The sequence below is a fragment of the Elaeis guineensis genome, chromosome 15, assembly GCF_000442705.2.
Source record: "Elaeis guineensis isolate ETL-2024a chromosome 15, EG11, whole genome shotgun sequence".
Classification (NCBI taxonomy): domain Eukaryota; kingdom Viridiplantae; phylum Streptophyta; class Magnoliopsida; order Arecales; family Arecaceae; genus Elaeis; species Elaeis guineensis.
In genome coordinates, this window is record NC_026007.2 from 51284368 (window position 1) to 51296336 (window position 11969).

Consider the following 11969-nt stretch of genomic DNA (forward strand, 5'->3'; position numbering starts at 1 on the left):
ATTTCTACTAACTCAAAAGATGTATCACAGACACAATGTACACAATGTGATAGAAGAATAATCTATTTATTGATTTATAGTCAAAATTATAAATTTATCCTTAGATTTGTACAGGAATGTGTCAGCCAATCTGACATCTAGGGCACTCATCTAACATAGCGATGATTCTGAACTTTGGTTAGATGCCATGAAAGATGAAATGAAATCTATAATTAAAAATCAAGTCTGAAAACTTGTCAAATTGCTTGAAGGATTTAAACTTGTAGATTGTAAATTAATTTTTAAGACCAAATGGGATTCCAAAGGTAATATCAAAAGATATAAAGCTAGACTTGTAGCAAAGGGATTCACTTAGAAAGAAGATATTGATTGTCACAAAACTTTTTCTTCTATTTTTTGAAAAGGATTCATTCAGAATCATTATGGCATCGGTAGCTTATTTTGATTTAGAGCTACATCAAATGAATATCAACACTATATTCTTGAATGAAGATTTAAAGGAAGAGGTGTATATGGAATAGCCTGAAGAATTTTTTGTGCAAGAAAATAAAAGGCTAGTATATAAATTAAAGAAATTCATATATGATCTTAAATAAGCTTTCAAGGAATGGCATTTAAAGTTTAATCATCTCATTGCTTCCTTCAGATTTAAGAAAAACAATGCTGATCAATGTATATATCTGAAGGTGCATAGGAGTAAGTTTATATTTTTGGTTCTATATGTGGATGATATCTTACTAGCCAATAGTGATTTGAGTCTCTTGCATTAACTAAAAATTTTTTTCTGAATATTTTGACATGAAATATTTGAAAGACACTTCTTATGTTCTTGGTATAGAAATCCATCGTGCTAGGAATAAGAGGTTACTTGATTTATCTTAGAGAAATTATATTACTAGGATCCTAGAAAGATTTGAAATGTCAAGCTATTAATCAAATGAAGTGCCAATAGTTAAGGATGATAAATTCAGTAAATTTCAGTATCCCAAGAATGAGATTGAAAGAAATCAGATGAAAGATATATCCTATGCATTTGCAGTGGGTAGTTTGATATATTCTCAAGTATATACTCATCTTGATATTAGTTTTACTTTGAAAATACTTAATAGATATCATTGATCCAGGTATGAACTACTGAAAAGCTGCTAAGAAGGTGATGTGCTATCTTCAGAGAACTAAAGACTACATGCTCACTTATAGGATGACTGATCAGCTAGAGGTGATCGGTTATTCAGATGTAGATTATGCCGGTTGCCTCGATAGTAGGAAGTCCACATTAGGTTATATCTTCTTGTTGGCTGGTGGAGTAATTTCATGGTGGAGCGCAAAACAGCATATTATTGTCTGCTCCACCATAGAAGCTAAATATATAAGCTACTATGAGGCTTCTTCATATGCTCTATAGTTGAAAAAATTTATCTCAAGGCTCAAAGTTATGGATTCTATTTCTATACCACTGAGAATTTATTACGATAATTCTGCTGCAGTTTCTTTGTCTAATAGTAGCAAAATAATCAGTGCAAATAAGCACATTGATGTTAAGTATCTTACTGTGAATGAAAAAAATAGTAGTAATCAATTATCTAGTGATTTTATTGGTATTGCTTGGATGCTAGTTGATCTTTTGATGAAAGGTTTAGTGTCCAAAATTTTCAAAGAGCATATAAAAATTATGGGCATATGTCATTGGATATTTAATTATAATAGATATTTATTTTGGGATCTCTTAATGGTTTGATGACTGCTATTACTTCTGTTTAATTATTATTTGTATACATTATGGTTCACTTTTGTCAAAACTAAAGTAAACAGAAGTATCATTCATATGACATAACAGTGGAACTATTATCATAGGCATTATGATTTTTGATAGCCTATATATTTCAGTATATAAGACAGGGTTAAGTGAGAATTATTGATATCATGATATATGGAAGGAAGTACGTTAATTGAGATGTATAATTGCCATGATCTGTACTAATGATTTTTACTTAATCAAAGTACAAAAGATCTTTCAAGAAATAGATATTTGGGTAAATTTTAAAAATGAGTGTGCACTCGTCAGGTCAATTTTAAAATTTTGATTCTGAATTGTTATTTTAAAAATTAAAATATTTTATTTTTTAAAAAATAAAATATTTTTAAAAAATCAAAGAGTTATTTTTAAGTGATAATATAAGTCAAGTGGAAGAATGTTGGATTTAACTCCTAATATGATCTAATTATCACTTAGTCAGTTTTAACTCTTTGGATTAGCCACATATTTTGAATCAATTACAGTGAGCATAATTATTTAATTAGTCCTATTTCTAATAAGACTTAGACTGAAAGTTCAACTCTAATTAGGAGTAAGTCTTTTGATGGGACAAGATAAGTGTAGGTATAAATAGAGGTGGCCTGATCCTTTGGAGGGGTGTGATGATTCCCATTGATCATCCATGTTAAAGAAGAGAGTGAGCAGAGAGAAGATCAGTCACCCATGAAGGAAGATCAAATGCTCTGTCGGCTACGTGATCATCGTATTTGCGAGACGATGGCATAAGATATAATTTATTTATAATTTTGATTTTTGCATGAATATCGAAGCACGATCCAAGCATAAAGAAATTAAAATTATCTAACAAAGTCTATATGTAGATTATATCCCATGATTACTGAATGATTTCCTTAAACTTTTGTTCCTACTTTGCATCCTCTTTTTTCTTAAACTTTTGTTCACAAGGTGTGATGTTGTGTTTACTTTGTTTCTTGCCGAGTCATTATGCATAGAGCAACATTCATGATTCTGTTCAACATTATTTTTTGTTCTCAAAAAATATTTTTAAGTTGCTTTTGTGATTGAAATGGGAGGTTTTACCACCTAATATTAATTATTTAAAATAAAAAATATTTTTAAGTAGTTGATGAAGAATGCTTCATCTCAGCAAGTTACTAACAGTAGCATGTGGAGATATTGACATCAATCTTGTATATTTCCAAACCACAAGGAGAAAATAAACTGACACAGCCGCATGTCCTTATGTTTTCCAAATTATCTTTCAAATCTTTGTAATTTTCAAAAGCAGAGATTTATTGCTTTCAAAAAATAGTGAAAGAGAAAATTAGGAACATAAGAAATTTTTTTAAAGTGCTATCTTCAACATTAATCTCTACATGCTATTCCACTAATTGTACAATCATAGAGAAATAGGAACACAAGAACAACAGTAATGCAAAACAGGCCCTTCATAATTCATAAACCTCACTACTACTTTTATTCTATGGATCATTCGAACATGCCCCTAGCTCTTAGTTGAGCTTTAGCCATGACTGTTAGGGTTATCTATTGTAGAGATAGGTTTTTCTCAACATAAGTGACCCAGAGCTGAAGTGAACTTCTCATTATCATCTTTCAAATGGGTGAGATGGAGGAGCAACTGGATGTTTTATGACAGTATTATAACTACTCGCAAGATTTCTGCATTATATATATACTGCATCACACATAATGTATTAGTTTTCTCTAAATCGAATCAAGAAAAAAGTTTATTTCACTCTTGAATAGGTTAAACTATTTTGCTTTACCTTGGAGTTAAAATCAAGCGTAGCATGCCCAAACTACTTCTTCTGCCAATGCAAGCTTAATTTATTTCATAGGAAAAGATAGACTTGAGCTACATCATGTACGACCAGGGATAAAATAGGATGAGCTCCTCCAATGGCCATGCCCTAGATCACAACCTCACCCTACATGCACTACTTAGGAATTCAAAACATGTTGGAGTTGAGAGAGACATGGGAGGTGATTTCATTGAGTTCTTTTAATTTTATTGGGTTTGGGCTAATTGAAATTGGTCTGATTACAAAGAGGTCAGGTTTAGACTTAAAGTACATATTTTTTGGGCTACCATGGGTTGGATAGGTCATTAGAACAAGCCCTAAAGTCCCTGGAGTAGTACTTATAATAAGAATTGTGAGAAATGAAGGGGTCAAAGATTAGATTAGGCAATTAGAAAGCCATGTTCTTCATGATAGATAGAAGATATGGTATTCTAAAAGATTAAAAATACTAAGTGAATCATTCACTAACATGGATTTTGAAGGCATAATTTTTTTCACATTGAACACCATGGTAGAGGTTTTTCTGCAGGCCCCCCAACCCTCGACTCCTCTCACTATTCTTTAAAGAGAACCAAGATCAGGATGCTGCCACCATGACTTAAACTTCCTACTAAGACTTGTTTGGCTAATTCAAGAAGAATTTGAGCTGAATTTTCTACTAGATTGATGGATGAGGAAGCTAATGCAAGCACGGTTCATATCAACCCAACACTCATCCTGTCCGAATCTTGTAGGAAGAAAAAAAATCTCCATGGGTCTTTTTTTAAAATTGCAAATCAATAGATCTATAGACTGTGGTTTGACGTGGCAGTTTAACAAACTCTTAGAAGATATGAGCTGGATGGGCCAACAGGCTCAACTCCTATAGGTAATGCTTGGAGGAATATCTGAAGATGTTCTAAGTAGATAGGAGTGATGACCAGCTATCCTATGAAGCTTATCCATTCCCTCTAGGCCTTTACTTTCTTGGTCATAGAATTATAATTTTTTTTATTTGAATTATCTAAATAAATCATTTTCTCTAGTAGGCTAGTGGCATTTGTATGTAATGCATCGATATAGAGTAGCATACTAATTAAGATCAAAGTCATGGAAATGCACATAGTTATTTGATGTAGGATAAGAGAGTGGTGAATATCAAAATTATGTAAACATGATTAAAGATTTATAAACATGATCTCTTTATTTTCTTCCAAAGAAAAGCATTCTCTTTTGATATGATGCACCATGCTATATGGTGGGGAAACAACAATGCATTCGAACAAGGTTCCCGTCTTGATGATATCAATTTTGAAGGGTCAAACTTCTTGCTTTAGACCAAAGATGAACTCAATATGTTTCCATATAGCTAAAAATGATATTGATTTTGCAAGAAAATTTTTAGTTAGTTCATTGGTTTGTTTCTGAGAAAAAAAGTATGGCATAATTTAGCTTCTTTTATATTCAAATCTCTAAACTTATTAAATAGATAGGAAAGAGAAACCTCTTGCCTCACTAGAAATTCACTAAAATTATAATGAAAGTTAGAGGAAATAGTATCTTGTGATGATATTAGGTGATATGCCTCACTCCTAGCAGAAACATTAAGAAAAAATATTGGTATTGGTGAAAAAAAATTATTATTTGTTAATTAACTAGGATTCTTCTTAACTGCAATCAATTAAAAAGTCATTCTACATCATTCCTGATTTTAGGATGGGATTTTAAAATTTAAAGTCACCCTCTTATCAAGGATTTTTTAGATATAAGTGAAAAGGGTTGTTATTGGTTAAAAAAGAAAGATTTACTATTTCTTAACAAATGAGGATTCTTCTTAACTGAAATTAATTAAAAATCCTCTTCTCTACTTCTCTACAGCATCCTCAAACTAGCAAGATAAAGAGATGGGCTTCGATGATGTCTCAAGGGACATTGACAAGAAGAAATAAAGATAATCTCGAATCATACCAAGATCCACTTTATTTCTCTTTATTTATTGAAAAGTTATTTATTGATAATTTATTTTATGTTTTTTCTTGCCTATTAGATGAGCCAATCCACGAAATTGAAAGTACTATATGCTTGATGCATGGTGAGAGCAATCGCTTTCTCCAGGTACAATTCTTGATTTATTTCATCCTCTATTTCTTAATCAATCAAGATCCTTCGTAATTGAAATCAATTAAAGTTCTATCCATTTCTCTCTAATGTTTTGGAGCTAGCAAGATGAAGAGATGGGCTTCAATGACATCTCAATAGATATTGGCAAGATGAAAGGGGTAAAGGTTCTCGATCAAATCCATAAGAATTGGATTGAATCAAATTGAGATCCATTTTATTTCTCTATGTATTGAAAAGAATGTTTATTGATGGTTTCTTTTATATGTTTTCTTTCATCTCAAATGAGTCGATCCATGAAATTAAAAGTAATGCAAGCTTGATTCATGGTGAGAGCAATCTTGGGTTCTTCTATCTTCTTTTTAGCCTTTCTTTTTTTTTCCCTAATATTTTAATTCTCAAATTTTGGAGAATGGGGATTTGCTAGATAACTTTGAATATTGAACTTTCAATTTTTGCTTGATTTTGTTTAAATGCTTTTCCTTTTTGGTTTTTATTTTGGGATGGGTGCTTGCTTATATTTGTTTCCAATATTTGATTTTCCCTCGTCATGCTCAAAATAATATTTTTTTTGTTTGAGGTTAGGTATTTTGCTTATATGTGTGTTTTAGATTTTTTTTTTTAGTTTTTGTGTAAGAAAATGATCATTTTGGTTTTGGAGCATGGGCAATGGTTGGTTGGGCATTTGCAATTGAATAAGGGCTACAAGGCAATAAGTATGGGCACCTCACCTGCTTCTTCCCTTCTCATCTAGTGCTATCTCTTCCTCGAACCAATAGGAATAGGTATGATCTATTTATATAATTTGTTGGACAAGAAATATCTTATTCAATAATCAACAATTTTAAAAACTAAAATCTATTTCTTTACATTTTATTTTCTTTAATATTTCTTTATTTTTATTTTTTTTCCTCCCTCACATTGTAAGAGTTTCTTACTTGTAAATAATTAAAGAAATTATGTCTTTCTACTCTATTTAGTGACTTAGATATTCAAAACAACACAAGTTTGATCAAGCAGAGTGGCAAAATGATAAAAGGTCCTCCCAACTTCCAAACAAAATACACTGGTGGATCACTTCCACCTTACTTTTGAATCTGCTTTTGTAGTTTAATTTTTCACATACTCCATAAATAAGTAAATTTTCTACTAAAATATATATAACTGGAGGGACTAAATATAGAACCTATTAAGACTAAAAGCAAAGCTCGATAGAACTTGGAATTGATCTTTGTAGCTACTCCTATGATGAATGTTTTATATGACTTCATATCTATATGTTAATCATTTAGCTCATACTTCCTATTGCTTCTATATTCTCTGATTTTATTATATATGCAAATGAAGAAGCACTCATGTGATCTCTACATCCTTAGCCTTGTGTAGGTGTCAAAACTTTGATGCATTTATTTGAGCCATAACAGGAATAGATTAGATCTAACCTCTATTTGGTGTGAAAGATGGATTGGAGAAGGATGGATAAGGGAGGATGAATGGATAAGAAAGAGGATAGATAAGTATTTCATGTATCCTAATGTATATTTGGTGAAACATGAAAGGATGGATGTGAATGATTTCCTCCTCTATTTGGTATACGAGGAGTAAAAGTGAGCATGGATGATATTTATATGATATTTTTACTAAAGTATCTTTTGATAAAAAAAATGAAGAAGTATTAGGAATTTGTCAAAAAACTTAACAAGAAATAATTTTGTCAATATAGAAAGTCATTCCTCACATGCTCTATCCATCCTTCTTTATATCCTCTTAAATTGGGAGGATGCAAATTGCTGGGTTAGGATGGATGGACAATTCTTCCTTTGCATCCATCTTTTCCAAACAAATGGTGGATGAGGTCCATCCATCCTTCCAACCTCATTCATCCTCCCTCTCATAATCCAACCAAATATGGGGGAAGTGAGCTGCTAAGATGACTTACTTTTATGATTGTCTCATAGTATCTTTGGATTGTGCTTTCCTATGAGGAAAGGGCATTATCCTCCCCACCCACTTTAGCAAATAAAGCTATGGAGAGCAGCCACATACTTGTTGCTTAACTAGATATTGTTGTGATTCATGAATACATGTAGGGTTTACTCCTTGATATAGGCTTTTTTACGTGGGTTACTAATATCCGTTTCTTTTTGGACAGTCTACATTGGATAATATCACTTGTTTATTTGTTTTCTTTGGTATAATATTAGTTATATTCTATAAATTTATAAATTCTTAACATGTGTTAGTGAGCTTGAAATTCATTTTATTCTGATCAAGATGAAGTCACCTTTCAAACTGAAATGAAATGATTACACATAATATTGCAACTCCATCCAATTTTATAAAATATTAAGCCTTTTAGGCATTTGTAAGTCAAGTTAATTTCTCCCTAAATTCTCTTCTCACCTGGACTAAGGGTGGTCCAAAGTTCTAGTGCTAGCATATGGCTCTCTCCACTAAAACTGAGTGATCACCACTAGATCGTTAGTCGGTAAGATGCCATCTTTGATCGTGTGATTTGTAGATATGGATTCTTCCTCCCATGGTCAAAACATATTTTGTAAAGCAATCTTCATGGGCATGGTTATTGTTATGGGCAAAATTTCTTTTACCTCAAATAAAGCCGATGCACAGGGAAAGTGGTCTAGATCCAACTTTGATGATGGTCGATACAAGCTGATTTGGTATTTGGTTTATGTCAATCAGAGAAATATTAGAATCCACATGACATCCTTCCCCGAGTGGATAAGGAAGAAAATAATTGATGTATCTCTCCAGATAAGGTAGAAGATTATAAACGTATCGCATCCGATAAGATAGGGCTAACCACTTGATTCACCTTCCACATGGCATTTCACATTCTGCCTATAAATAGAGACCTATAGGAGACTCCCAAGGTATGAAAATATTTCTCTCTCAAAATACTTACTCCTTTCCATCCATTCTAGAGATCAAACTGGAGCGTCGGAGGGTCCCCACCAAAGTCAACTCCGATCGGAGACTTATTTTGCAGGTCTTACTCTCGCCATCTGACTCCAATTGATCCAATCTAAGGATGGATTTCTACTGTAACTGATTGATGCTAGAGGAAGGGCCAGGTTCATTTACGGGAAGGAGTGAGTATTCAATAAGAGGAGCTTCATCTCACTACTTCAACACTGACTAGATCCGATCATTTGTAGATCAGGACTGATCATCTTTAGATCAATCAACGTCAATTAGATCTGACTGCCTTCAAATCAGCTAAACATCAATCAAATTAGATCCTCTCCAGATCGACCATATGACAATCAAATCAGATCAGTTAATGCCCTCTAGGCTATCCTAGTCAAGCTCAACATTGGGGGCTCAAATAGGAAAGGAGATCGAAACATCCAGATAAAAAAGGAGGATCCAAATAAGGAAGGAGATTGTAACATCCAAATAAGAAAGGAGACTACGAGAATCTCTCAATTTTTGAATCATTCTTGTTTCCTTGTCTACATTCAAAATTTAATTTGTATTCTTGATGGGATCCAAATGAGAAAGAAGATTGCAACATCCAAATAAAAAAGAAGGATTCAAACGAAGAACAAGATTATGATGTCCAAATAAGAAAGGAGACCATATGAATCTCTCAATTTCCAAATCATTCTTGCTTTTCCATCCATATTTCAAATTTGAATTCTTAGCGAGATCTAAATAAGGAAGGAGATTGTGACAAATTGAAATCCAAACAAGAAAAGAGATTGCAAAAATCCTTTGAATTCCATCTCCTAAATCATGATGGATTCATACTTCCTCACCTACCTGAACAGAATCAAGGATATTCCAAGTGAACAGGCCCTAAGAGGGAGAGACTCCCACAAATTACAGCTCTTATGATAAGAGGCTCACAAGTCCTCATCCATCATTCTATTTTTTTTTCTTCTTTTAGGTCCACAAGTCATAAGAAAGTCGAGGTCATTAAAAGGTCGAAATCATGAGAAGGCTGAGCCTCTGAAGGTGACCTCTCAAAAGCCGACCTCCTAAAAGCCAACCTTTCAAAGGTCAATCTCCTAAAGACTGAGCTCCCAAGCTGACCCCTCAAAGGCCAACCTCCCAAAATCTATCTCTTGAAGGTCGAGCAGAGGTGAGCCGAAGTGAAGATCAAGGTCCAGCCAAAGTAAAGATCAAACCGATCCGAAGTGAAGCTCAAGATTGAGATGAAGCAAAGATCAAACCTATTCGAAGTGAAGCTCAAGGCTAAGTCAAAGTAAAGATCAAACCAATCTAAAGTGAAGCTCAAGCTAGGTCAAGCCGCAGTAAAGATCAAACCCATCCGGGGTGAAGATCAAAGCCAATCCAAGATAAAGATCAAACACATCCGAGGAGAAGATCAAGGTCAATCTGAGGTATTGATCAAATCCATCCGAGGTGAAGATCAAGATAAATCTGAGGTAAAGATCAAACCCATCCAAAGTAAAGCTCAAAGCCGAGCTGAAGTGAAGATTAAACCCATCCAAGATAAAGATCAAGGTCAATCCAAGATAAAAATCAAACCCATCCAAAGTGAAGATCAAGGTCCATCTGAGGTATAGATCAAACCCATCCTAGATAAAGATCAAACCCATCCGAGGTGAGAATCAGGGTTAATCTGAGGTAAAGATCAAATCCATTCAAGGTGAAGATCAAAATCAATCCGAGATATAGATCAAATCCATCAGAGGTGAAGATCTAGGTCAATCTGAGATAAAGATCAAATCAATTCGAAGTGAAGCTCAAGGCTGAGCCAAAATACAGATCAAATCCATTTAAGGTGAAGATCAAGATCAATCCGAGGTAAAGGTCAAACCCATCTGAGGTGAAGATCAAGGCCCATCCGAGGTATAGATCAAACCCATCCGAAGTAAAGATCAAACCCATTCGAGGTGAAGATCGAGATCAATCCAAGATAAAGATCAAATCCATCCGAGGTAAGATCAAGGTCAATCCAAGATATAGATCAAACCCATCCAAAGTGAAGATCAAGACCAATCCAAGGTAAAGATCAAACCCATCCAAGGTGAAGATCAAGGTTAATCCAAGGTATAGATCAAACCCATCTAAGGTGAAGATCAAGGCCAATTAATCCAAGATAAAGATCAAACCCATCCGAAGTAAAGCTCAAGGTCAAGCTGAATTAAAGATCAAACCCATCCGAGGTGAAGACCAAGGTCAATTCGAGGTAAAGATCAAATCTATCCGAGGTAAAGATCAAGGCACATCCAAGGTCAAGATCAAATCTATCCGAGGTGAAGATCAAGACCAACCCATAGTAAAGATCAAACCCATCTAAGGTGAGGATTAAGACCAATCTGAGACAAAGATCAAATCCATTCGAGGTGAACATCAAACCGATCCGAGCTATCAAGCTTAAGACTAAACTGAGGTAAAGATCAAAATCGAGGCCAAGCCACTAAGCCCAAGACTGAGGTAAAGACAAAGCCAAGACAAAGATCAAGATCGAGGATGAGTTATCAAGCCAAAGGTCAAGACCAAGATGAAGCTTGCTAATTGCACTTCATCTCCAAAGACGAAGCCCGCTAATTGCACTTCATCTCCAAAAAATGAAGCCTGCTAATTGCACTTCATCTCCAAAGATGAAGTCCGCTAATTGTACTTTGCCTTCAAAAATGAAGCCTCCTAATTGCACTTCGTAACTAAGATGAAATCTACTAATTGCACTTCATCTCCAAAAATGAAACCCACTAATTATACTTTATAATCTAGATGAAACCCACCAATTGCACTTCATCTCCAAAAAACAAAGCTCGCTAATTGCACTTCATAATTTGGATGAAGCCTGCTAATTGCACTTCCATCTCCAAAAATGAAGCTTGCTAATTGCACTTCGTAATCCAAACAAAGCCCACTAATTGCATTTTGTAATCAAGATAAAGTTTGCTAGTTGCACTTCATCACCAAAAGGCGTAGCCCACTAATTGCAGTTCATCTCTAAAAATAAAGCCTGCTAATTGCATTTCATAACCAAGATGAAATCCGCTAATTGCATTTTATCTCCAAAAATGAAGCCTGCTAGTTAATTACATTTTATCTCCAAAAATGAAGCCCGTTAGTTACACTTCATAATCCAGACGAAGCCCGCTAATTGTACTTCATCTCCAAAAAATGAAGCCCACTAATTGCACTTTGTAATCCGAACGAAGTCCGCTAATTGCACTTCGTTTCCAAAAATGAAGCCTGCTAATAGCACTTTATAATATGAATGAAGCCCACTAATTGCACTTCATTGCCCGAACGCAGCCCGCTAGTTG